This window comes from Lepidochelys kempii, chromosome 6, assembly GCF_965140265.1.
Source record: "Lepidochelys kempii isolate rLepKem1 chromosome 6, rLepKem1.hap2, whole genome shotgun sequence".
Classification (NCBI taxonomy): Eukaryota; Metazoa; Chordata; order Testudines; family Cheloniidae; genus Lepidochelys; species Lepidochelys kempii.
In genome coordinates this window covers 28,968,474-28,995,136 of record NC_133261.1, presented here as the reverse complement: position 1 = coordinate 28,995,136, position 26,663 = coordinate 28,968,474, and the positions used below count along the sequence as shown (strand labels likewise).

The window sequence follows — 26,663 nt, the reverse complement described above, 5'->3', positions numbered from 1 at the left end:
TTAGCCACCAGAGGGAGCCTATCCAGTTGTTGGAGTCCAATGGCAACAGATTGAAGTTGACAGAGTAAGCACTGTCGCATTCAAATGTCATTCAGTGGTTCATATTGGCTTTTACGTAAATGGAAGCTCAAATGAAGGTCAGACGTTGCCTTAGTTTTACTTTTTTATTAAAGGAAACAAAAATGCTTTTGCCCACTTTTTTTCTTGTCATGGAAAATAGACATGCATCTAAGACCTATGGGTACAATTTTCAAAAATCCTTCAGCATACTAGGAGCCTAATTGCCATTTTTCAAAAGTGATTTAAACAGTAAGGCACCTAAGTCCCATTGATTTTCGATGAGGTTTAGGCTTCTAAGAACCTGCATCAGTTTTGAAAATGGAATTTAGCCTCCTAAGTCACTGAAACACTTTTGAACGAAGAAAATAAAGCTACAGTAATTCAAGGTCTCACATTGTGGTATTAGCCTAGATTCTCCATGGAGTTTGCTTTTGCTTTCTAGTATTTAATGTATGTTTCACCACCTGATGATTTATCTGTATAAAGGCTATGGGTAAACTTTGTTTGTAGTCTGTCTTTAGTAGAAAAATGAGCCTGATTCTCCACTTCCAAGTAATTTACACCTGTGTAGAGTGAGCAAAAAGTGAGTGTAAAACATTGCTTTTCAGATTTGGTATCATTTTTACATCCATTTTATGTGGAGGTAATAATTAGGCCAGGTGCAAGGCAGTGGAGAGTCAGGCCACAGGAATTCATTCTCAGTATAAATAATAGAATCACAGAAATGTAGGGCTGGAAGGGGCTGCGAGAGGACAACTAGTCCAGCCCCCTGCCCTGAGGCAGGACTAGAGTATGTATTAAATGACATTTAGTACATCGTTTGGGCATTTCACTATAATGAAGCACATGTTTCACAAAGCAATATTTCCTGACGAAGGCTCCAATACAGGAAAACATGCCTATTGAGGAAAGCACTTAAGGACATGCCTAACTTTAGACACATGCTAAGTCCCATTGATGTCAATGGGATTTAAGCACATATGCTTAAATGCTTTCTTTTAAGAAGCAATTAATTTACGCAGATTCTTAAATTCTCTTCTGAATTGGAGCCTAAAGGTCCGATCCTGCAAACATTCTAAAGGACTTAGTTTTTACAACCACACTCACAGTAGTGAGCACTAAGCCTGTTAGAAAGTGTTTGTGGGATCAGGCCGTAAGTAAGCCAGAGACATCCAGAGATAAGTGATTTATTAGCTTTAACAAGGTGTTTAGACAAGTTGGTGAAACTACTTTGTCCACTCTCTTGAATCCATCCCCATCATTGTCTAATACACCTTCAGGGCTCTGACCCTTATCTGTTGCCTTCTGATAACTCTTGTTATTTTCACACTAGTTCTCCTTACACTCCTACATGGCTGCAGGGCTCCTTGTTTCTCAGAACTGCAAGATATACTGGCTGTAATTGCCTCATTTTTCATGAAGTCTCTTAGGTATCTATCTTTGCATCACCAAACCTGCACCTCTCTAGTCTGATACTTTTCCACTAATTGCGCAATATACCTGTCATTATCATTACTTCTTTATCCTGTTACTACAGTATTTCTCTGTGTATGTGCTGTGGAGTACCTTTGAAGGCTAGTAGGATATGGCACTTCTGACAGATTGGCTATGTAATGAAATGGAAATGTGTCGCATGCATTAATACGTAATGGGGAGAATGTCAGTGTTATGAAATAGTTCATGGCAACATAAATTAGCACAGAACTGAATGATCGTGCTCGTTAAGAATTGCAGTTGTGGAGCTGTGCTACTGTTGTTGTATCAGATGTGGTTATAGGATGGGCACTGTTTTTAATGTTATTATTATAGCTGACAATTGAGATCACTCTGATTTAGAAAGTTTCCTTTTTCAACATAGGCTAAATTGTTAACAGACAGCTTTACCGGTACATTGCAAAGCTTAGTCAAAGATGCTCTCTGTGCCAAGCACAAAGTATGGTTCACTATTGTGCACATCCTGCTTCCTAAGGCCATATTAATTGATAAGTGAAGAAAAGGTAATATTTGGAAGAAATTAATTTTTAGAAGCATGTAGGGTCCTGAGCATCCAGGTTTAGCATAATAATGAAAGGATGACATATTGCCAGGCTGCCTGCTCTCACCAGTGTTATTTCTTCAGAAATGAAGCAGCAAGGTTTTCCATATGTAGCATTCAGCTTCTTTTCACTGATCCTTATTTTCATTATTATATTTATTATACGTCCATGGTGGCATAGCACAGTGCAATGAATAGTAATCTCAGTGGCTGGAAATGTATTATAATACTTCTTGGTCCTGATTCTGAACTCATTGTCCCTGGTGCAAAATCAGGAGTAACTCCAGTGAAGCTAATGGAGGTAGACTGTTGTAAAACTGATGTGAGAGGAGAATCAGGCCCCTAATAATTAATGATTTCCATCCAGAGGAACTGGACTGCGAGGGTGAAATTCTGGCTCCACTGAAGTCAATGCCAAAACTCCCATTGACTTCAGTGGAGTCAGTATTGCACCCCAAGTTGTCTGTGCAAAGCTATATATCAAATCCAAAGTGGTATTATATATAATAATAAACTGCAGAGTCATCTGATTGATTAGATATGGAACTCATGGTGATGATTATCAGCGTGAGACTAGAATGGCTGCGTTATTCACAAGTAGCAAAGTCACCAGGTGCGTTATGCAGGTTGTCCCAAACGATAGCCAATAAAGGCCCATATGTTTTTGAAAAATGAAAGCTTAGTTTCTGAAACACAGTTCTGCAGAAAGGCGTGAAATCTGAGACAACTTTTTGGTGGAATGGTAGGGTACACGGGACCCTGGTTATAAAGTGTAAGTGTCCTTACAAGAAGCAATTTTAAAAATAGCCCAATGAAGTTTGGTCGTTTTTGTTTTTTTTTAATCCAACATTGGGCTGAGAATAGTACAAGAAGGTCCAGCTAACCTTTGAGCGGCTGGTTCCTTTGTCATTATAAATGGTGGAGTCCTGAATGTGTGCAGTTAATGGAGAGTTTGGAAGCAGCAGTAAGACGTGGCAAGGGTTACAGCGCAAAGCAGCTATGCCCAAGTCTACTTCCTTCTCAATCAATAGAAAAGCAGGGTTGAATTCAGGTTCTTTTTGTTTGTGTGCGTGTGGTGTTGTGGTCACCAAAAAAATTCAAAGCCTGAGTCACTTTTGCCTTTGTGGTATTTCAAAAGGCATTTAGAAGAGTCACTTATTTTAAAAGCTAAAAATACACCATTGAGACTGTACTAACTGAAGACTTGCGGTTCAAGGGCCCAATCCTGCAAACCCTTATTGGTGTACGCAGTCTTTATTGATGCAAGTAGTCCTATTGACTACTGTGAGACTACATGTATGAGGAAAGACTGTGCAGGACTGGGCCTGAAACTGCTGATGTTACTGAACTGGGCGTGGGCTCAAGAATCAGCAAATTTGAACCATTGTATGGTGGTGTCTATTCTCTTTTTTCTTACAGTGGTCAATGTGCCTTTGAAAGTATGTTCACTGGCATTCAGTCTAGAAGTACAAGAAAAGGAACCGTACTGGGGTGCATAAATCAAAGTTTGAAACTCAGTTCTTTTCTTGTCTTAAATTTCTAAAAGGCCTACTGGCCTGCAGTCAAGTCAGTCTACTTGAAGATGCGTTTCCACATAGTGTGCTGATTGAGTAGTTTATAAGCAAAAAATGCACAGTGCTTCTGTATGTTTTACTAAATCAGTATTTTATATTAGTAAACATTAGTCATTTTCACTTTTCTTTTTTGGGGGTGGGGGCTTGATTCAATTAAATCAATGAAAAGATTACTTTGAAGGGCTTTGGATCAGGCCCTTGATCAAGTTGTTTGTTAATTTTTGGAATGGCAAACAATATAACAAAACATATAAAGAAAAGCGTCGGATGTAAACATGCATATGGCAGGGGAATGCAGAAATCCCTTGTAGAATAAAAGAAGCTGGTACAATGGTACTCTACCAAAACAGTCCCTAATCAAACTAAGAAATAAAATTAATAGTAATAATAATATTCTGTATGTAGACATTGACTTTCAACAAGAGTTTCCAAGATCAGTGTTAAGATTTAATCTGTATGGACTGGATCCAAGCAAACCACCACTGACTGACTCAAAGTCAGAAGTCTAATCTAATGTTATAAACCAGGGAGACTGCACCCATGTACAGACTAATCAGAAGTTGGTTTCAGTTTTGGTTTTAACCCTGTACCATTTTGGTGGGAAAGGAAGCACATCTAACTAACAATGGCTGTATTTCTCCATAAACCTAACACTGGAGGATTTCTTCTCATTTTATCATGTCTGAGATGGCTGAGGCGGGTGTCATCATTTGCTAATGAGGCTCCCCTGGTTCTCCTTTTCAGATTAGAAAGCATTGTATCACCTCTAGCCAGGGCCAGATGTGTCACAAAGACAGGACTCGTGGTTGCCTAGGTCAGCAGAACATTCCCAAACTGTTTGTAAGAGTGACTGCAGGCTGCTAGGGGCTGACATATATTGATCTGATTAAGGGCGGGCAGGGGACTCCTAGAGATGCCTCTGTGTTCAGCCAACCAAAAATTCATCACCTTTTCACACGAACTCCTGACTAAGGAACTGCTTGTTTTTGGTTATGCTGAAGGAAGAACTACAAAACCCAAATATCCTCAATAACTACTTGGAAACTGATTTTCGTAGAGGTCGAGCACCCATAGCACCCACTGGTTAAAGTGGAGCTGTGGGAGCTCAGAACTTAAGAAAATCATCTTGCGTGACACTTGTGCCTGGAAACCCATGTGGATTCTCTTGCACCCAGCAGGGCTAAAGAAAGTCAGCAGGGATTCCCCAGCAATGATTCCTCTGGATTCCTGGGACCACTGCTGAGGAGCAAAACCAGATGCCTCTCTGCCTCCTGTCCCACTGCTCCACTTGGTGACTTACAGCCATCAGGGAGTGGCAGGTGGGCATCAGGAAAGAGCGGGCAGGACAGAAGGTGAGTAGAAAAAACCTGCTTCAACCCCATAATCTCCCAGGTACCCAACCCAGCAAGGTGCCCCAGAATCCTCCAGCCATCTCACCACACATGCACGCAGCTTCTCAAGCACCCCCTGCGTGCACACACACACACACACACACTCTGTTTCCCCAGGAGCCACCAGGCATCCCATCTTCCTAACAGCAAAGCATCCCACTACTCATGCAGCTGACTCTGGAATTTCCCATCAAGATCTTGAGTTTCCCCAAGCATCTCCTCCAGCTGCTTCTCTCACCTTCCTGAGAAATGGGGTTCCTGTGTGTGTGAGGAGGGGGCTGTCCCAGCTGTTACTTCCGGGGAATAACAAGGATGGGGTCCTGCCTCCTGAGCCCATTTGCTCCTCGGGACTTGAGGTGGGAAGGGAAGGTGGTGGGTGGGCCCCTTTGTCTCAGCTCTGTCACTGTTTGTGGAGGAGATTGGGAACTGTCATTCATCCATGAGAAATTTGATACCTGCCCAGGAGCTTTGTGCAACCCTTACTCCTGTGAGCACTGGCATAACTATCGTGTGGGTGTAAGCACCACTTGTGAGAACATGAGTAGCATGACTGAGCCCTAGAAATTAAAGCTAGTACAAACGGTTTTATGATGTCTACATGGAACCTGAGTGACGGGGCTGCTTGCTGGCGGTGAGTCCTGTGCCATCGAGGGAATGACTTTCACACAGATTTGTGGAATGGAGAATCAGAATACAGGGTACAAAGTCATTTGAGAAGAGGCTTAGTTAATATTTGAAAAATAGAGCAGATTAATAATAGTAATTAAGTGGGCAAAATACTGCTGATTTGCTACAGATCTTACTCAGGGAAAACTCCCATTGAAATTGCATGGCTGTTCAAAAGTGGCAATTTATTATTATTATTATTATTTATCTTACAGTAGCACCTACAGGTCCCATCCAAGATTTGGTCCCTATCATGCTAGGTATGAGACAATCCTTGCCTTGAAGAGCTTACAGACTCAATAGGCAAGACGGACAAAGGTTGGGAGAAAAGTATTGTTATCCCCATATTCCTGGGGAACTGAGGCAGAGAGAAACGAAGTGTCAAAGGCTACACAGGAATTCTATGGCACACCCAAGAATTAAACCAAGGCTCCTTGTCTAGTATGTTAATAACAAGATCTCTGGCCTCTTATGTTGTTGGGGGTGCCACAGTCACTCTGCTTTGCCTTACAGTTCTCGTGCTCTATAGGCTCCAAGGCAAATGACTCCAGTTGCCAAATTGTGAGAAGAATTTCATGTTTTTTTGTTCTCCTTGCTGTACCTACCACAGCTGGCTGCTGTAGCACACTGGTTGGATTGTTTTGACAACTCTGCAGTTACCTGAGAGGTATTTTTGTGACTTAGTTATGGTCTGGCCATGCTTCTGTACCTTCCAGAAAGGTTTCAGAGAGTGGTGGGGCCAATGTCCCTGAACTGAAAATTCCCACCTGTCTCTCGTGTGCCTGTCAAGGATAGAGTGGAGACAGCCAAATTGAAACAAACAAACCCACTTCTGCATCTATCTCATCTTATTATCTAAGGGCCAGATCTCCAGATGGAATAAATTGGTGGAGCTACACCAGCTGAGGATCTGGCCTTACATTTCTCCTTTGTGCTATCAAAACACTTCAACTGTCTACATCAAGGTGAGGTTTCTGGGTAGAACTATACAGGATAGTACAGGATGGGATTTTTTTGGTTGTTATTCAGAAAACGGCTGCATGTATTTTTAGTTGAACTGTAAAATCCTGCATTGATTTAAGAACTGTTTTGAGCTGCGGGGCCACAATCCTGCAACTCGGAGCATGTGGGGTATAGTGCTATACCAGCGCGGAGCCTCATTAAAGCCAGTGGGGTTCTGCTCGGGCACAGCCATCCACACGCACATTATCCACTGCAGGATCAAGGCCTAATTCTTCATGGATAAGCAGGGCTGGATTTCCAGTCAAGCAAAGTAGGCACGTGCCTAGGGGCGCTGGTGTTCTGGGGGTGCCTTACCTCTCTAAAAGTGTGTGCAACATGAAGGTCATCTACAGGCAGGGCTGAAGATGCTGTGCCTAGGGGCGTGTAAGGTGTAAATCCAGCCCTGTGGATAAGCCCTTTCCTTTCACATGTCAGTAGGCCCATATTTCCATGCTCTGACATCACTACATTCCTCACTCCATCTTTATAAGATTCATAAACTCACACACAGCAACTCGGGTTTGGGACTGGGAGACGATGGCCCTGATCCTATAAACACTTGCGCATTTGCTTAACATTAAACAGGTGAGCACTGGTAGATTTCAGTGGCCTTGATAGTCACCTGATGCAGTTCTTGCTGCTGTATGGGTTGTTGTTGCCCTAGAATGGCATAATGGCTAACCCTCTGCACATCAACAGACGGCTTGTACCAGCTGAGGATGTAGTGAGTGTGTGATGGAGAAGGCAACTAGTCTAAGGAGTGATATTGCAATGAGTAGCACCTTAACCTTTTTTCTCCCTTCATCTTTGGTGCAACTTAGGTCAGCAGAAGGCAAAAGAGTAGACCCAGTCTCCTCTCCTGGAGAAACAGGTCGGGGGGGGGGGTCTGCCCCAGGAAGAGTTTTGGCTTTCTAGGGACCCAGCAGCAAGGGCTGAAGCAACCCAAGGGCTGAGTGAAAAGATGAGAGCCCACCAGAGGTGCTGGCTGGTGGTAGTATACTTTGACTCCCAATCCAGACATCCCTTCATGTGCAGTACTCCTATCTGTAGGGTCCATCATGGTAGAGAAGTGACAGAAATCTGTTGGAATGAATATAAAAGGGAATTCTCTGTGGAGGCTGCTGGACACAGACCGGACCCTGTAGTGCTCTCTGGCTTTCTAGTTCCAAGACTAAATAGAGCCTCTGTTGCCTAATGTCATCACATAGGGTCCACAGGGGTTTCCTGACACTCCAGGGGAGCATGTCCACTGCGTGGAAACTTCTCTATTCCTTCCCATGTGAAAGTAGCTGATGCCCCAAGGGGTGCTAGCAGGGGCTGCAGTTGTGAGAAATCCTCATTGTGCTTTGGGCACCTCATCATAAAGCTGTCCATGATAGAGTGCCCCCTCTGGGAACCACACAGGGAACACACACATGTGAGTCCAGTTATCCCCCACCCTAGCAGGTGTTGTAGAGGGCTGGTGCTCCATCCTCCAGCTGAGGCCTCTGGAGTCTCGTCCCTTCTTGGGGTCCCCTGCAAAACCACAGAACAGCCCGCAGTAAGTAAACGGGGTGAAACAGAAGAAAGGAAAAGAAAAAACCTGCAGGAAAAACCCTGGGAATATCACTGTCCACTTCAGAGGCCACTGAGGTTCCAGTATAAGTATCAGTCCCCTTTCCCCCTCTGCTCAGGGGTCCTGCACCATGCATCTGCGAGGAGGGGCTCTGCAGTATGTCACTCTTCTCTTCAGGGCTGGAGAGGCTCAACAGCCTGTTCCCTTCCTCGGGTTGCCCAAGTCTGAGAGGAGTTCCCTCTCTTTTAACTCCTCCTCCAGTCCTGCCATGATTTGCAGGTGTGGAGGGGTAGGGCCGTTCCAGCCCAAAGCAGCTCCTTAACCCCGTCCATGCTTGTGAGGGGTTTATATACGGTTATATACACAGGCCAGGCCACAGTCTGGCTGCAAATTAAGTCCAGTCTAGCTCTTGATTGTGTTGCGTCTGTGGTTGCCAGCCGCACAATGTGAGTCTAACTACTTCAAGTATGGATGGGGATTGTGCTTTTTTATTTTCTGAACCTTGGACAACTGCATAATTTATTAATAACCAAGTGCAAGCATGGCAATAATCTGCAAATGTCTGAGGGTATGTCTGCAGTGCTGGCAGAGGTGTGAGTGCCATGCAGAAGCACAGGCGGCCACATGGAATGTACAAGCCCACCCGGGACTCTGGATACGGACTCAAGCATCTAGCCTGGGCAGTCTCCGGCACCAGCACAGCTTCACTGCTGTTGTTGTTTCAGCGAGCTAGATCAAAGCTAGCTTGGATATGTCTACAGGTGCTGCACTCACCCCTCTGATTGCAGTGTAGACATACCCCGAGTTTTCACATGCCCTCTTCTGTACTCCATTGTTGAGGGAATAGGTACAGGCTCGGCACCCCTAGACGAAGGATCGTGCATGTTTGTAATAGTTTCCTGTCAAGGAGCAGTCATTAGACTCTAGGAGGTGTTCTTTTGGGCAGCTTTCCATGTGAATATAGCCTCCCACATGGATTTCAGCAGCATCCCCAGGCAAGAGTCTCTGAGATTGCTGAAATTTCTGATTTGATGAAAGATCTTCTTGTCTCAACAGGTACTATGGTTTCATCAAACCATGTACTGACAAGCATATGGGATGTTTATATGCTCACTTTATTTCTTGTTTGCACAGTGCTTTGAAAATGTAAAATATAGCAATGCTAGCTGCTTATTATTATTATTACTACAGTTATTATTATCTTACTCTCCAGTAGTTTTGAACAGCCGTTATTCATGAGAAATCTGTGCAACAAATGGGAGTTTTTCAAACCTTCTCTGGTCAGATTGTGTGCAATCACGTGATGCCAGATGTCTCAGTGTAACCCTGATATGATGCAAAAGCAAATAGGCTGGTGCATGACAACTGGAGAAGCCAAGCAGGTAGTTACAGAAGAGCCAGGACTACAAATACAACATCCTCTCACCATACAAAGAATATTAAACAAAAATAATAATTGATAATAATAAGGCCTTTTGGCTGATTGCAGATGTGGTCGTGTAATTGTGGGGGCAGTTGCTAGAATCCTCCATGGAGATGCAGGATTATTTTTGCTGACTTACTCTGATATTGGTTCAGGTAAGTTCTCTTAGTTCCAACATTCAAGCCTCTCTCTGAGATAGAGGGAACATGTTCGACAGGGAAAAACCTTAGGAACAGCCACATTCAACCAAAAGCTTACATTTACATTTTATGCTTGTCACTTAAGTTAGTGATAAAGGGAAACCCGGGGCAGGGGGAAATTTGGACCACTTCCAGTGTCTGATGCGTTAAGAGCAGGTAAACACACTTGCTTTCTGAAGGGATCTGTGTATGTATTGCAAAGGGAGATAGTGAATAATATCTGTTTTACTATTTTTGAAGATATAATAATAATACATTAGTGGTCCTGTGTTGAAAGCTGTGGCATTGGTGTTTGGTGCTGAGATATGTGCATGTTATGCACTGTAACTGTCTTACCTACTTGATGCTTGGAAAACTGTCCCCTAGAAAATGACTTCCAAGCTGTTTGGCAAATGGAGCTTGCACCTTTTCTCAGTGTAGATCAACTGACAGGTTTCTATCAAACTTGGGTATGGCTGGGACCTTTACAAAATTCACTGAATACTTTTTTTCACTGTTGCAGGGATTTGCCTTGTCCTTATAGATGAATTACAGGAAAGATTTGTAGCCCAGTGGGCTAGTTTGTCTTTATTATATTTACTGCTTTGCATTATATTCTGCTTTGCATTATTTTTAGCAGGAATGCAAGAAACCTACAGGCCTGTATCCTGTAAGACATTAGCTTCAGCAAGTTAGCGTAAGGCTTGAGGCCTGTGACCTTCAAACAAATAAACCACAGATAAACAGCCAAAGAAAACCCCAAGTATCGGGGAGCCAAAAATAAAGTGTTTAAGGGGAAGTTTTGACCAAAAGTACATGATACAACCACAAAAGTGTCATGGCAATAAATTAACGTATATAACATGTACATGACCTAACCACAAGAGGGCCATAGTAACAAATTGACGTACGTGTACATTGGCCAAACTGGACAGTCTCTACATAAAAGAATAAATGGACACAAATCTGACATCAGGAATCATAACATTCGAAAACCGGTAGGAGAACACATCAACCTCTCTGGCCACTCAGTAAAAAGACTTAAGGGTGGCAATTTTGCAACAGAAAAGCTTCAAAAACAGACTCCAACGAGAAACTGTTGAGCTTGAATTAATATGCAAACTAGATACCATTAACTTGGGTTTGAATAGAGACTGGGAGTGGCTGGGTCATTACACATATTGAGTCTATTTTAAGTTTACCCATGTTAAGTATCCTCACACCTTCTTGTCAACTGTCTAAATGGGCCATCTTGATTATCACTATAAAAGTTTTTTTTCTCCTGCTGATAATAGCTCATCTTAATTAATTAGCCTCTTACAGTTTGTATGGCAACTTCCACCTTCTCTGTATGTATATATATATATCTTCTTACTGTATGTTCCATTCTATGCATCCGATGAAGTGGGCTGTAGCCCACAAAAGCTTATGCTCTAATAAAGTGTTAGTCTCTAAGGTGCCACAAGTCCTCCTGTTCTTTTTGCGGATACAGACTAACACGGCTGCTACTCTGAAACATGTTAATAAGTTGAAATAATTGATATATTAACCTACAGAAGAAAAACACTCCAATATTAATGAGGTAAGAAAATGCAAATAAGGAAAAGGGAAAAATCCCCTACTGAATATGCATCAAACATAGCGTTGTCAGTATAACATATTATAAACGTTGCATCCCAGCCTAGAGGAGCGGGGAGAAGGAGATGTAGTCCTTGGGACGTGCCAGAACGATGGCCACTGGTAATGAGGGAAAAGGTAATGTTGATGAAGAAGATGATGGATAGCATTTCAGGTTGTTCTACAAGGGATGGTGTGAGTATATGGATGTGCATATGTACATTCTGTAGTATTTTTATCTACCTTACTGAGTTGGGGTGTTTGTAACTGTGCTAAATGTGTTAATAAACTATTTGTAAATATAAACAAGTTCCTATAATGTAAGAGTTGCAACTGCGCACATCGGGGTTCCCAACTATATAAATAATACTGGGCCTGATGTTGGAACACAAACCTGTCAACACTCAAAATGATAACTGGGGATTCTTAAGTAATCAATACATATACAATGTATAACTCCGACTACAGATTGATCTACTTTTCTGTAGTTTGCCTGAAGCTTTTGTGAGCCAAGAAACTTTTTTTTTTAAATGATATACTGTAAATGGCAAAAACAGAATCCTGCAAAGAGGTGCCGTGTTATTTTTGCTGACTCACTGTAATGTCAAGTCAGGGAGATCCTATTAGTTCTAGTGCTCTCTGTGCCATCATGCTGTTCTACAGCTTTTCACTTACCCTGGAAATAGTCATAAGTACATATTCCACCTTCCTTTTTCATTGCCCTTGTCTTGCCTCTTGCTGATGCCCAAAGGAGGGGAATTCAGAAATGCAGCTGCATACTCATCCAGAAGGCTTAGTTTGGGGAAAAAGGAGTGATAGGTTTCTATGTTTCTCCTCTGAACCAAGTGTTTCCTACTTGAGTCGCCAAAATGAGATGCCACACACTGGATTGTGCAGATCTTCATAATAGGATAGTCTCTCTTCTTTCTTTCTTGCCTTGATCAGCAGTGAAGTAGTTAACAATGATGACAATTCATTTATCATCATTGGGCATAACAGTTATAAACTCACTGTGATGAAGGTGGCAGTTCACACCTCTCAGGGCTTTTTACAAACTCAGACAGATGTCACAGCATCGGTTTGCACTCCCTTAATGTTCTCCAGAGTCATAGGCTATATGTAGGAACACCACCTCCCTGAAAGATGTTGGCTCAATGGACAGAAGCACTATTCCGTTGATATACCTGTGTCTATACTGGGGATTTTGTCAGCACAGCTATTTCGGTCAGGGTTGTAGCTATGCTGATTTAACTTGTAAGTGTAGACAAAGCCATCATGGTTAGAAACTTACTTTAAAAAAAAAAGCTGAGATTCTAGACACATGATGGCAACTTGTGGGTGGTATGCTCCATACCTACATGCCCCCTCCAATATGAGCTCTGCGTGTACAGGTCTTCTCTGGATCACAAATTGAGTCTGAGCCAACAATGTGAGGTAGTTGTAAAAAAGACTAGTATTCTGGGTGTATTAACAGGAATGTCATATGTAAGACATGGGAGGTAACTGTCCTGCTCTACTCAGCACTGGTGAGGCTTAGCTGGAGTATTGTCCAGGTTTGGGTGCCACTAAGAAAAATGTGAACAAACTGGAGAGGGTCCAGAAGAGAACAGAAAAATGGTAAAAGGTTTAGAAAACCTGACCTATGAGGAAAGGTTAAAAAACCTGGGCATGTTTAGTCTTCAGAAAAGAAAACTGAGGGGGAACCTGATAGTCTTCAAAACTGTTAAGGTTTGTTATAAAGAGGACAGTGATCAATTGTTCCGTATGTCTGCTGAAGGTAGGACACGAAGTAATGGGCTTAATCTGCAGCAAGTGATATTTAGGTTAGAAATTAGGGAAAAACATTTAAATGTAAGAGTAGGTAAACTCTGGAATAGTCTTCCAAGGGAGGTTGGGGAATGCTCGTCATTGGAGGTTTTTAAGATTTGGTCGACAATCACATGTCAGGGATTGTCTGCCTATACTTGTTCCTGCCACAGTGCATGGGGTTGGAGTAGATGACTTCTTTAGGTCCCTTCCAGCCCTAAGTTTCTGTGATTCTGTGGTTTGAAGGTTGAAGGATCTTAGGAGAGACGAATACCCAGGAAGGGAACAGAAAGCCCTCCTGTATGCACACTCAAGGAAATGGGCAGAATGGCTCCTGAAAAGTGACAGTGATCCTTGCATAGGTGCATCATGAGAGAGAAGAAAGATTGTTCTCTATGACTATACATTCTGAGATGAATTCTCTTACCCCCAGAGTCACTGCACGTGTAATGCCGACAGACCCCAGGCGTCGGCAGGCAGGATCGAACTGGGGACCTCTGGAGCTCAGTGCATGAGCTTCTACCACAGGAGCTAAAAGCTAAGGCTGTAGAGCAGACTCATTTTATCTTTCTCTTTAAGTGGTCTTGGTGCCACTAGCTGGGACAGAACATCACACCCAGAAGGTGTGCGGTTTACACATGCACATAGCCTTTCCTATGTCTTTCTGTAAATCTCCCTTGAGACTATACACTTTCTTCAGTCCTTCATTCTTTTCTATTTTCTTCTTTCCCTTTTATCTTTTCTTCTTTCCCTCTCACTCCCATGTTTTTTTATCTTCATTTAGTCTTTCGCATCCACCCTTCCTTTCTTTGCTTCTGTTCCTTCCCCTTTAAAATCGGATGCAGCATCATCCTAATAAGCCAGGTTCTTTGAATGTTTCTAATGTTGTGTTTGAAACCTGTTGAGTGGCAATACTGCGTTTGCAGGATTTATAGATATCTTAGCAGCTGTATGTTGTAATTAGCTTCATTAATTGATGTTGTCGTTAAGCTAGTATGTTATAAATGGTTGGCCTTATGACTGCCCTCTGCTTCTAAATAATTTGGGTAAATTTCCAGCTGTCGATATGGGATAGAGAGGTCATTTATTTTTTAAGTAGCTTATGCCTGATTCTGGGATCTTTTTACTCAGACAAAAATCTCATTCAGTTCCACTGTCCCTTTGCCCTGGTCCTTCCCTAAATCTATAAGCTGCCCCCACTCATATCACTGTGAGTTTTGCCAATGACTTCAAGGGAAGCAGAATCAGACCTAGAATAAGCCCACACCTTGTGTACACACAAAAGATGTACTGCTTTAACCTTAAAGTTATAGTTAATGAGGACAACCCCCCCCCCAATGTGGATGCAGTTATACCACAATAAATGTTCTTATACTGGTATAGCTTATTCCCATATGGGAAAAGGGAATAAGCTCTACTGGTATAAGGTACCATTGTATCAGCATAACTACATCCTTACTCGGGGTTGTAATGGTATAACTACATTTGGTCAAAAATCACACCCCTAACCAACATAGTTATACAGCTACAAAAACTGTATGTAGATCATGTCTTAGGTCATGTCTACACGTACAGCGCTGCAGCATGTCTGGTGAAGAGCTCTCCCGTTGGCATAATAAAACCACCTCTGCAAACGGCAGAAGCTACGTCGGCAGGAGAAGCTGTCCTGCCAACATAGCACTGTGCACATCAGCGCTTATGTTGATGTAACTTATGTTGCTCAAGGGGGTGGTTTATGCACACCCCTGAGCAACATAAGTTATGACATTTTGGAAGATGTGGAATGATTAATGGAGAAGAAAAGACAGGGCATTTGGACTACAATGCTGTCCTGTTGGGGATGCATTTTACTGTGTTGCTGATGCTATTGGGATCAGCTGATTGGTTTGTTGAAATAATTACAGTGAGTGGCTGGTGAGGAAAATAATGTTTACAGAACCTAAACCTAATGGATTCCACTTGTTGAGTTAGTGACACCTCTATCCTATTTAATTCACATATGTACTTACTGTTACTATCATTTCAAGGCTGCATTTCTGGACCTGTCGTACCACATTTCTCTAAAACCTCAAGACAGGCAAAGTCGTGGCTGAGCAATATGTTTTCAGTTTCCAAACTGTAAACAAATTACTTTCCCACACACTCTGTATTGCACTCTCCCCATTAGAAATACTTCTTTACATGTGCTTGCCAAGCTTTTTTCTTTCTCTCAACACCAGACCTTTAATTATTTAATAATTATTTGTGCTCATTTCCATATTCAGTTTGCATATTCAAATCTTGGATCTTCACAAATAAAGATCATCTTTGCTGTTGACGCGTGATGATGATATTTTCTAGACATTATGTATTTGTCATTATATGTTACTTGGGGTATAGTCTGATAGTCGGAGCAAGGTACTGGGAGTCAGAACTGCTCAAAGCCGTTGACCTCAAGCAAGACAATTGTAGCTGGTTTGTAACCCTACAGTCCAGCTCACTAAGGCTCAGTGCATAAAAGAGTGAGTCTGGTCTCTGCTGCTCCCTCTATGCTTCGGGGGGAAGTGATCTGTTGCAGCTCGTTTGCTGGTTCAGATAACTTTCCCCTCTGCACTGGCTCCAGTGCACAGTCTGGCAGTTGAGGGATGGAGCTATGGTTCTGCCCACCATCTTTTTGAGGATGGGAGTAGCACTGGCAGGCTGGCGGGTGCTGCTCTCCCTCCTTGCAGCTTCTGGTAATGTGGGTGGCCCATGCGAGCAGTAAAGGAGTCCCTTATGTTCCTTGATCTGCCCCTTACATGCAGTTGAGTTCACAATCTGGACCCATAAAATGGGATTTTCCAAAGTAGATAGTGTTGGCCTAACTCTGCTTCCTTTAAATCAGTTGGAGCAGAGCAGGAGAACAGTGTGGGAGGCATTTTTGGAAATCTCACTCTTAATCCCTCACTGCTGCAGTTTCTCAATCTGTAAAATGGATATTATAGCAATAATACTTACCTAAATCCCATCATTAATGTCTGTTAAAGCACATTGCGCGCCCCTGAGGAAAGGGCCTATTATTGTTACAATACATGCTACAATATATCCAGAGCTTTCCTTAAGGATAAGAGTCGACTGCATTATTATTCTCGCTGAGAAAGGCACTGAATGAAGAGTTGTAATCTTGAGGAAGAGGTTAAAATTAAAGTATCTTCTTGTTCAGCTTTCTCTGGCTTCACCCACGCTATCAGCACAATGGACTCGCTACTTCTTTGGTGTGTACGTGTACTGCTGCCCTCTGCTGAATGGAATCAGGCCTGTTTAGGTATCGGAGGCTATTATAACCACAGTAATAGGGCAGGGTCTGCTATTTGTTGTCTACTTGTACAGTGACCAGCACAATCGCTGAAACCAAGTTCTTTGTTATGGGTTTTTGTAAGAACAATACTTAGAGGCATGGTGGACAGAGCACTGGACTAGTACTCAGGAGACATGAATTCTGTACCTGCCACCAACTACTGCGATGGGAATGATAAATAATTAAGGGAGATTCTTTTAGCTCTGGTAGTAGAAGTCTGTGTTTATGCCAGATGTATGCAGAGTAGACGGTATGTACACAGCCATGGAATGTTAGCGATTAAATCTATGTTCCCACAGACTCTGGGTTAGACCCTCTGCCACTCTGAATATGATTATGGTCCGTGGGGATTGCCTCACACCAGGGTTATTTATTCTTCCGTTCCTTCCCTTTTCTCTCCAAAACCCATCAAGTCTTTTTTTAGTCTTTGTGCCTATAAATACATACATATGTGTGTGTGTACTGTATATAAATGGGGTGTACTGTAGTCTGATAGTCATGTGCTCCTCTGGTTGAGAAATTGGCATAGGGGGCATAGAGCACGCTATGCTGGATGAGCCAGGGATTCCTCCCAGAAACTCTAAATTGTGCTGGGTTTGGAACTGTTAAACAACAGCATTTTTAGGGTCTGCTTTTGTAATATAGACCAAATTGTCCCCAGAATGAATTGTGAGCTTCACCCTCCCCTGCCCCTGTTAGAACATTATAGATCTTTTTGGTATGGTTCCCTTTTGGTCCAAATTATTTGAGTTTGACTGTAATGGCTCAATCCTCAGCTGGTGTATATCAGCAAAGCTCTGTTGGAGTTCTTGGAGCTCTTCCAGTTTACACCAGTTGAGGATCTAGCCTTAGGTCACTGTTGTTATATTCATTTGATGTGCTTTGTTCCTGCTGAAAGTGATAGTGCAGCAGCTACAGCCGTCCCCTATTTTGTAATCTTAATGTCCTTTTCCTGCGATAGAAAAAAGATTAGGCAGGCAACCCACACAGTGGCTGTTCTCTGACTCCACTTCAAACTGTCAGTCATCTTTCACCAGTTCCCCCTACTGCTTCCTCTTCACTGTGGAGATAATGGAAGAGTTTCCTGTGAGCTCAAATCTCTTTTTGATAAATTGCTGTGATCTGTATTGAAAAGCATTGTCTAGCTGTTCTTATGTTGTGGTAAAGAAATTCTGTAACTGTCTGCATTGTGTTTTGCTTCCTTTCAACCAGAGTATAGCTGAACGGGTCAGGACCAGATCCTTGGTTGTGCCAAGGCTCTACTCAGCACAGCTGAGGAAGTTTGGGAGGCAAAGATAATTTAAAAAATTAAAGCCTTTGTATTTTTCCTAGACCCTGGAGGTGATGGAGGCTAATCTGTCCCATGGCATAAATTATGACCTGCTACAGTGGCCCCTACAAGCCTCTTGGGGATTGTAGGAGCACAGCATGATCCAGCCACACTCTCTGCCTCCACTGGCATGTGCCCCTCTGATTGGGGAAGTTGCATAGGTGACATAGAGCATGCTATGCTGGATAAGCCAAGGATTCCTCCCAGAAAATCCTCAACTGCCCACATAGGGAACCTCTATGGTCCCTACACCCAAAGATTCCATGCTGTAGGGTTTGGATGGTTGCAAAGTTTGATACTATTCAGTTTTTTTGCTTAAATCCTTCCTTTTAATTACATAAAAGTCCTGGACCAGTATAGCTCGACTCTAGTGATATTAAAGATCCTCCTACTAAATCTAGCACTGCTTTCAGCTTTGTATTTTTTGTAAAGAGTTGTATTGCCATCTTTCTGCCTGAGAGTCTGGGGGCCAGAGCCTGGTCTTGCTTACATTGGTGTCAGTCAGGAGTAACTCCACTGAAGCCCATAGAGTTACCCCAGTATAAGAGTGGTGTAAGTGAGAACCCGATCCAGGCCCTAGGTAGCGGATGTTTCCAGATAATAACCACTGAAATATATTGATACTGTTAACAAGAGAGTTTGTAATCTGTGCAGAGCATATTTAAATCACTTGAGGACCTTCCTTTCTCATCTAAATGAATTCAGCAACAAAATGTGCAGTGCATTATAATTGCATTATTTCTGTGATCCTCCCAGGCTTTTGCTTATGGTTGATAAGTAACACAATGACTTATCTCATCCAGCTCCATGAAAGTAGCAGCCTGCCAGCAGGCGCACAAGGATGAATACTCACAGGATGCTCTCCTGGAAGTAACTGAGAGACAGCAGTAGTACTATTGTAGTAACTATTTGGATAGCTAGAAAACTCGCTGTGCTCTCAGCAAAGTCAAGTGTGTGTGCGAGCTGTGATCATTATGGGTGAGGTTCACCCTCCTGCGCCAGGATCTCGACTCCTGGAAATCTCCTGTGAGCCCTCCCTGAGGAGTAGAGGAGAAATCACCACAGAGGGAGTCTTCCCCGAGCTCTGACTGCTGCATAGCTGAGCTTTGGATCTGCTCTGAATAGGCTGGTGTGGAAGGAGTGATTGAGTGGGCACGGGGAGGGGCCAATACATCCAAGTTTATGTAGATCCTTGCAGCAGCCTCAAAACCCTGGATCAGAAGCCAAGTGCCATATGCTGCAGAGGGGCTGTACTGGGGGATGAGGATTCCAGCCCCCGGCCCCTGCAGAATTCCATGCACAGAGCCCAGTTCCTCTGGATTTGGGTAATACAGGATGAATTCCACCCTAAATGTGCTTTGCAGGTTGTAACTGCCTTTCTCCCCTAGAAAATGTCATTTTAAATCTGGAACTGAAACAACTGCAGTGTGGTTCTTTAGCCACTGGGATGGGAAAACGTGATGCTTTAGTGAGGCTTATAAAAAAATATATGTACGTGTTAATCTCCATTCGAATCTGATGGATGGTCACCACTTCAAAGTAAGTGTAGTTGGCATGCTATTCATAAACTACTACTTCACAAGGGGTGCTTGTATACAACAGACTCCAGAAATCTGAGACTCTAGATCAGGGACTTATAAGGATCTCTTCAAAAATAGATGCACTTCCTTAAAATGTATTTGGCCTGGTTTATCCAACCCTCCCTGTTAAGACCCCTGACGTTTAGATTGCCTGTTTGAATATGAAAGAGGAGACAAGAAAGCAAGAGACTAGAATTCTCCCCACCATTGGAACAGCTTACCAAGAGACCTGGTGGATTCTCTATCACCTGGAATCTCTAAAACAAAGGTTGAAGGTCTTCCTAAATGAGTTACTCTAGTTCAATCACAATTTATTTGGCTTGATATAGGAACTACTAGTTGAAATTCTATGGCCTGTATCTGCAGGAGGTCAGACTATACTTAGACTATATGCTCCTTGGGGCAGGGACCATGTTTTTGTTCTGTGTTTGTACAGCACCTAGCACAATGGAGGGGCCTGATTCATGACTGGGGCTTCTCTATATATAAAAATAATAATGAACAACTAGAAAATCTAGAGGTGATCATAGTGGTCCCTTCTGGCCACAAAATCTATGAAATAACTCATCATTGATGGAGAAATGGTCTGAAGTAAATAGGGTGAAATTCAATAAGGACAAATGCAAAGTACCCCACTTAGGAAGGAACAATCAGTTGCATGCATACAAAATGGGAAATGACTGCCTAGGAAGGAGTACTGTGGAAAGGGATCTGGGAATCATAGTGGATCACAAGCTAAATATGAGTGAACAGTGTAACACTGTTGCAAAAAAAAGCGAACATGATTCTGGGATGTATTAGCAGGAATGTTGTAAGCAAGGCACAAGAAGTAATTCTTATGCTCTCCTCCACGCTGATTAGGCCTCAACTGGCGTACTGTGTCCAGTTGTGGGCACCACATTTCAGGAAAGATGTGGACAAATTGGAGAAAGTTCAGAGAACAGCAACAAAAATTATTAAAGGTCTAGAAAACATGACCTATGAGGGAAGATTGAAAAAAATGGGGTTGTTTAGTCTGGAGAAGAGAAGACTGAGAGGGGACATGATAACAGTTTTCACATACCTAAAAGGTTTTTACAAGGAGGAGGGAGAAGAACTGTTCTTCTTAACCTATGAGGATAGGAAAAGAAGCAATGGGCTTAAATTGCAGCAAGGGCAGTTTAGGTTGGACATTAGGAAAAACTTCCTAACTGTCAGGGTGGTTAAGCACTGGAATAAATTGCCTAGGAAGGTTGTGGAGTCTTCATCTTGGAGATTTTTAAGAGCAGATTAGACAAACAGCTGTTTGGGATGGTCTAAAATAATACTTAGTCCTGTCATGAGTGCAGGGGACGGGACTAAATTGACCTCTCAAGGTCGCTTCCAGTCTTACGATTCTATGAAGCGAGGTGCATGGATGAAATATACAGGACATTTTGATGGGAGATTTATAATTAAAAATTTGCTGTTGTCTCAGCTGCTTTGACTTTCGTATGGCAGGGAGTTCCTGAGAAGAAAACCTGGTGGAAAATACATCCACAAAAGATAACTTGCCATATTTTCAGATCAAGCCAAAGTCCCTGTGAATGATCCTGAATTGATCTATGCCCTGGGAAATCTTTGTGAGACTGCACAGCACTTGTACGCTCTTTTTTCAACGTTGTCTCCCTGATATTTTTAGCATTCCTGCTGTGTGTTTGCATTGTACTGCCGCCTTGCTGCCTTTGGGTCTGAACCTGCAAATTGTGAACGCCTTCAAATCCCAATGCAGTCAACAGGATTTGAGAGTTCACATCTGGCCTTTTCTGAATATAACTTGTTACAAGGGAAGAACGCTTTACAAACAACAACAACTAGGATGGTGCTAGGAAGACACTATTAAGCATGTAAACAGGTCTTAAAATGAGATTGGTATTTCCCAGTAATGGTGTGCTGAGAGCCTAGATTTGAGTGTCAGGGTTCTCTCCCCACTCTGAACTCTGGGGTACAGATGTGGGGACCTGCATGAAAGACCCCCTAAGCTTATTTCTACCAGCTTAGGTTAAAAACTCCCCAAGGCACAAATTCTCTCTTGTACCTTGGATTAGGTAATGCTGCCACCACCAAGTGATTTAGACAAACTCAGGGAAAGGACCACTTGATGTTCCTACTCCCTCCTAATATCCCCCCAAACCCCCACACCCCCTTTCCTGGGGAGGCTTGAGAATAAACAAGATGAGCACAGACCAACCTTGGGTTTTTTTAGAACATCAAAAAAAAAACCAGATTCTAAAAGAAACAGAACTTTATTAGAAAGAAAAAAGGTAAAAGAAGCACCTCTGTAAAATTAGAATGCAAGATAATCTTACAGGGCAATCAGATTAGAAAACAGAGGATTTCCCTCTGGGCCAAACTTTAAAGTTACAAAAAGAAAACCAGGAATACATCTCCCTCTCAGCACAGAGAAAATCACAAGCCAAAACAAAAATAAGCTAACGCATTCCCTTGCTAGTACATACTAATTCTAATGGAGTTGAATTACTTGCTTCCTGGATCTGTGTCCGGCAAGCACATAGAACAGACAGACCAAAACCTTTCTCTCCCCCCTAACCCCAGATTTGAAACTATCTTGTCCCCTTATTGGTCCTTTTGGTCAGGTGCCAACCAGGTTACCTGAGCTTCTTAACCCTTTACAGGTAAAAGGATTTTGTGCCTCTGGCCAGGAGGGATTTTATAATACTGTATACAGGAAGGTTGTTACCCTTCCCTTTATATTTATGACAGTCCACATCTGGCCTTTTCTGAATATAACTTGTTACAACGGAAGAATGCTTTACAAACAACAACAACTAGGATGGTGCTAAGAAGACATTATTAAGCATGTAAACAGGTCTTAAAATGAGATTGGTATTTCCCAGTAATGGTGTGCTGAGAGCCTAGATTTGAGGCATAATCTCTCCTCTATTTAATTATATGAAAGCGAAGGTGGGTATTGCAGAAAGCCATGAGTGCGGCTTGCAGTACTCTGTTTTCATTAAATGCCATTAAAGCATAAAGTAGGGTCCTTCCTTTAAGAGGGGATACTTTCTTATTATGTTGTTTAGATAACAATGTGTAGCAGTAATGATGTTGTTCATATGTTCTTTTAAAGAAAAAGGCAAGGCAAAAATGACCCTGAAGTTTTTGGGTTCCTTGAAAATGACATAATTGTGTGACCAAAGAAGCTAGTTCTGTTATGGGGTTAAGAGTTCAATGGGTTTAAGATAAGGCAACTATGTTAATTTGTCATTCCTGGATTTTTAAAAAAAAATGTTTCCACATGACTTATGTATGCGCAATTTCCCAGCTAGCACTTGACCTATACTCAGTATTAATCAGGGGCCCAGTCCTATTGGGGGCTTTGCTCATTCAACTTCCACAGAAGTCAGTGAGAATTGAAGAGCTACTAACAGAGGGCCTGAACCAGCAAACTCTTACTCGCTTGTGTAGTCCTACTGGCATGCAGTCTTGGGCCCAGAACTATGACCACAGAAAGAAAACTTCTAAACAAAGTCAATGAACAGATGGTACCAATCACCACTCTAAGGGCCTGCCAGCCACAACTCAGCAAATAGGAGAGCATTTCCCACAAATGGATGGCGCTCAATTCTGTTCTCAGTTGCTCTGTTGCAAATCTGCATTGATAGCAGTGGCGTTACTCCAGAGTTGTACCAGCGTGAATGAGAACAGAATTAGGCCCGCAAAAAACAGTCTTTTTGAGGAGATGAATGGATGGGTGCATAGTCTATACTATGCAAACATAGACTATATCCAAGGCATTCAGTAAATCTGTGCAAAACCACAAGTGAAATGTCTTCTGAAATAAGCAACAATATCACAATCAAGATTTAAAATGCATTTCTCCTCTGAGAAGTGGCCATGTGAAAATGGGATTGTGGATCCCAAATTTATTATCACTCAATGTTTGTCTCTCAATGATTTCCAGAGACAAATTCGGTTTGAAAATTAAAAGTATTTTTGCAAATTGCCAGCCTGGCAGACTCAACCTTGGCTGGGCTCTTTTCTTCCCATGCATCATCATCAGCACCAATAATAACTATTCTGAAGGCCAAATTCTTTCCTCAGTGACATCTGTATCACACAGTTGTCTTCAGTGGGTTTGCACTGGTGTTAAAATTTGAAACTTAGGCTATGTCTGCACTGCAAGTGGAGGAGTAACTGCAGCTCGGGTCAGCATACCCATGCTAGCTTTAGTCTAGCTAACACAGCTGAAAATAGCAGTGAAGATGCCGGCTAGCAACGTGAATATGTAATCAGGATGATGAACAGGCTTTTACAACCTGCACGGGAGCCCATACCACTGTGTCTTCACTGCAACTTTTATCAGTTTTAGCTAGATTAAAGCTAGTATGGGTAAGTTTACTGAAGGTACAACCATAACTCTGATTGCAGCGTAGCCATACCCTTAGTAAACAATTCAGTTGATGTTGCACATGGAGAAATAAACTCCAGCTCACTTTTTTAACGGCATTGGCCCTGCCGCAGAACAGGAACAACAATAAATAATAGGAACCCTCAAAAAATGTGTTATAGTTACCATGGGCCAGATTGTGGTAACTTCACTCACATTGAATAGTACCTTCCCTATGAGGTCTGTTCTAATCTGTATAGCTTCTTATACGACGGACATCCCGTTAAAGTCAATGGAGTACTTGAGGAGTAAGGTGCTATTCAGCATGAGTAAGCATATCATAGTCTGGCCCTAAATTAAGACGAGAGTGATACAGTCAGAGAGCGTTTCTATACATTATAAGATCTCAATATATGTTTATGCAGTTGACAAGATGGGGCCCAAATTTCAGTTGGGGTACTACCATAATACAAATAATAAGATCTGTTCAGTAGGAAGGTTCCATTTTTATATAGTCAACTGCTCTTTAAAAGGGTTGCTGCTGAAAGACAGTGGTAATTGTTAGTGGTATAACAAATGCAGGGCATTGGGGACTGTAAAAGAGGTAGTCTCCAATGGATGTGTATATTGAATCGTGCATAATTGTTGGAAGGGTCAGTGTGTCAAAAGTGGATGTAGTTTACCAGCTACCCAGCTCATTAATACTGTTAATCAGGTTTGGAAACTTGCTAATTATTCAATAAATCCACCCAAGATGAAAAGGGCAAAGCTAAACTAAATAGATATTGAGTGTCACATTTACAGCACATACTTCAAATAATAATTTTCCCGGTGGAAAGAATTATCAACAATGGTACTGACATTAAAAAAGTCAGATGGAAAAAAGGTTTTGACAAGACATTTTTTGAGTCGTGCATTCAGTGCTTTGCACTTTGGACCTGATCCTGTGCTCACGGAAATCATCAATAAAGCGCCTATTTATTTAATTGGTGCAGGATCAAGCCCTTCAACTCTTAGGTCATTTTTATATTCAGTTACTGACTTCAGAAAGCGCATATGGGGCTGAATCCTGCACTCACTGAAGTCAGTGGGAGTGTTGCCATTTACTTCAGTGGAAGAAGGATCAGACCCGTAGTCATTATTTTGAATGGCCCATCTAACTTCATATGACTCAGAATAGTATCTATCATTCTAAAGTAAACAATCGGCTATTTCCCATAATAGCAATGCAAGAGTAATGACCCTTTTTAAACAGATTGCTTCAGGTCAGTTGCACTATCCATATGAATCCTTGTATTACACTTCGATGATGTTTTAATTTAAGAAAATAAAAAAGCAGAACACATGTTATTAGCCAAACAAGACAATAGAGGCCCAGATCCAGGTCCCGGATGTTTGAGCCTCATCTGCCCTAATCAGTTAGCAGAGGTCTTAAGCTACTCTCAAGAACATCGCTGAAAAATAGTTTCAGGTAACACAGGCATAGGTGTGCATAGACACAATGTTATAAAAAGTGGTTGCTGAAAATTGCTCAAGACCAAGTCATCATTATCTAGTCTCAAGAATCGTTTACAATGACCATTTAATATAGTTATTTCTCGTCTATGCTGGCCAGCATAACTATGTTACTAAAATCATTTTCAAGATTGTTTCTTCAAATGGGTTTAAAAAAGGTGATTAATTTTGTAATGTGTCTAATGTCTTTCCCAGCGTCCCTTAGGATTCATCCCAAGTTAAACTGTATCTCTTTTAAAGCGGAACAATAATTCACAGTAAACAACTTATTCAAAACACTCGCCTCTTTTTTTTCTTGTTTGCAGAATACCCATAAGCAAAATATTTTTCTCAAATGTATTAGTTATTTAAATGTATTTGATTGATAGCTTTTCAAAAAAATTCTTTTTTGATGAGTAATAAATGTACTATATTGATCTGTATAGTTTGGTTGCGTTTGGCCATGTGAGTCACATGATGTGGTTTCTGTTCCTTGATTGCATGGACATGCTAGCTGTACCAGTACTGGAATTTGCCGTTTTTGAACATTTGTACCAGTAAACTCTATTGCAGAAAGCAAGGCTGGCAGGAGCATAAACATATTCAAAACAAATTCATTAAAAAAAAAATCCAAAGATTATTTTTGTTATTCACCCAACTCTAATCCTTCAATAAATGCAGCCTTTCTTCTTTACCAGTGTTTTGCAAGTTCCAGCTAGGTTTTTAAGTGAATACATGTATCTGTATCCTAATACAGCATAAATAGATTCTTCAGAAAAATAAAATCTAATTCTTCCAGACATCTTAATTTGAAATATCGTACAGTACAGATCTGATTATCCAAAAGTCTCATTGGACTCCTATAACTTTCACAGTTTCCGGGGTTCAGATAATTGAGCCCAACAAGCTTTGAAATCCATGTGCATGCTTCCCTAACCCTGAGTTTAGATTCCAGATCATACACGCCAGTTCACTCAGAAAGCAGATTTCCCCAAGGCCAGATAGCTCTATATTCCATTGTTGTGGTATTTAGGACTTCTCAAGAGTCATACTTCAACCTTGGGAAACTTATCTGACCTTCGGGTAACCAAGAGTTTCAGTCTAACTGGAGTCTGGATAATCTATGTTTGACTGAAATTAAGATATTGGGCATGATTCACTGTTGACTATCATCTTGCATAGTCATTTACAGGAATGCAAAGCTGGTGTTAACCTCTACCCTTCTTCATTTGTAGCACATTACACCCACTTACTTTGCACTACACT

General features: G+C 41.9%; 1 protein-coding gene across 5 annotated transcripts in view; it reads left to right on the top strand.

Annotated features, from left to right (window-relative positions):
• The window catches only part of OSBPL5 (oxysterol binding protein like 5), a 221,067-nt gene that overhangs the window by 76,826 nt on the left and 117,578 nt on the right, over positions 1-26,663 (top strand). The window contains exon 2 of one of the 5 annotated variants that reach the window (XM_073347292.1): positions 4,848-5,021. The exons of 3 other annotated variants lie outside the window; for them this stretch is intronic. The gene's annotated coding sequence lies outside the window, so the exon portion shown is untranslated. Of the gene's footprint in view, positions 1-4,844; positions 5,022-26,663 lie in introns of all 5 variants that reach the window. One more of the 5 variants, XM_073347293.1, reaches the window with a different exon arrangement.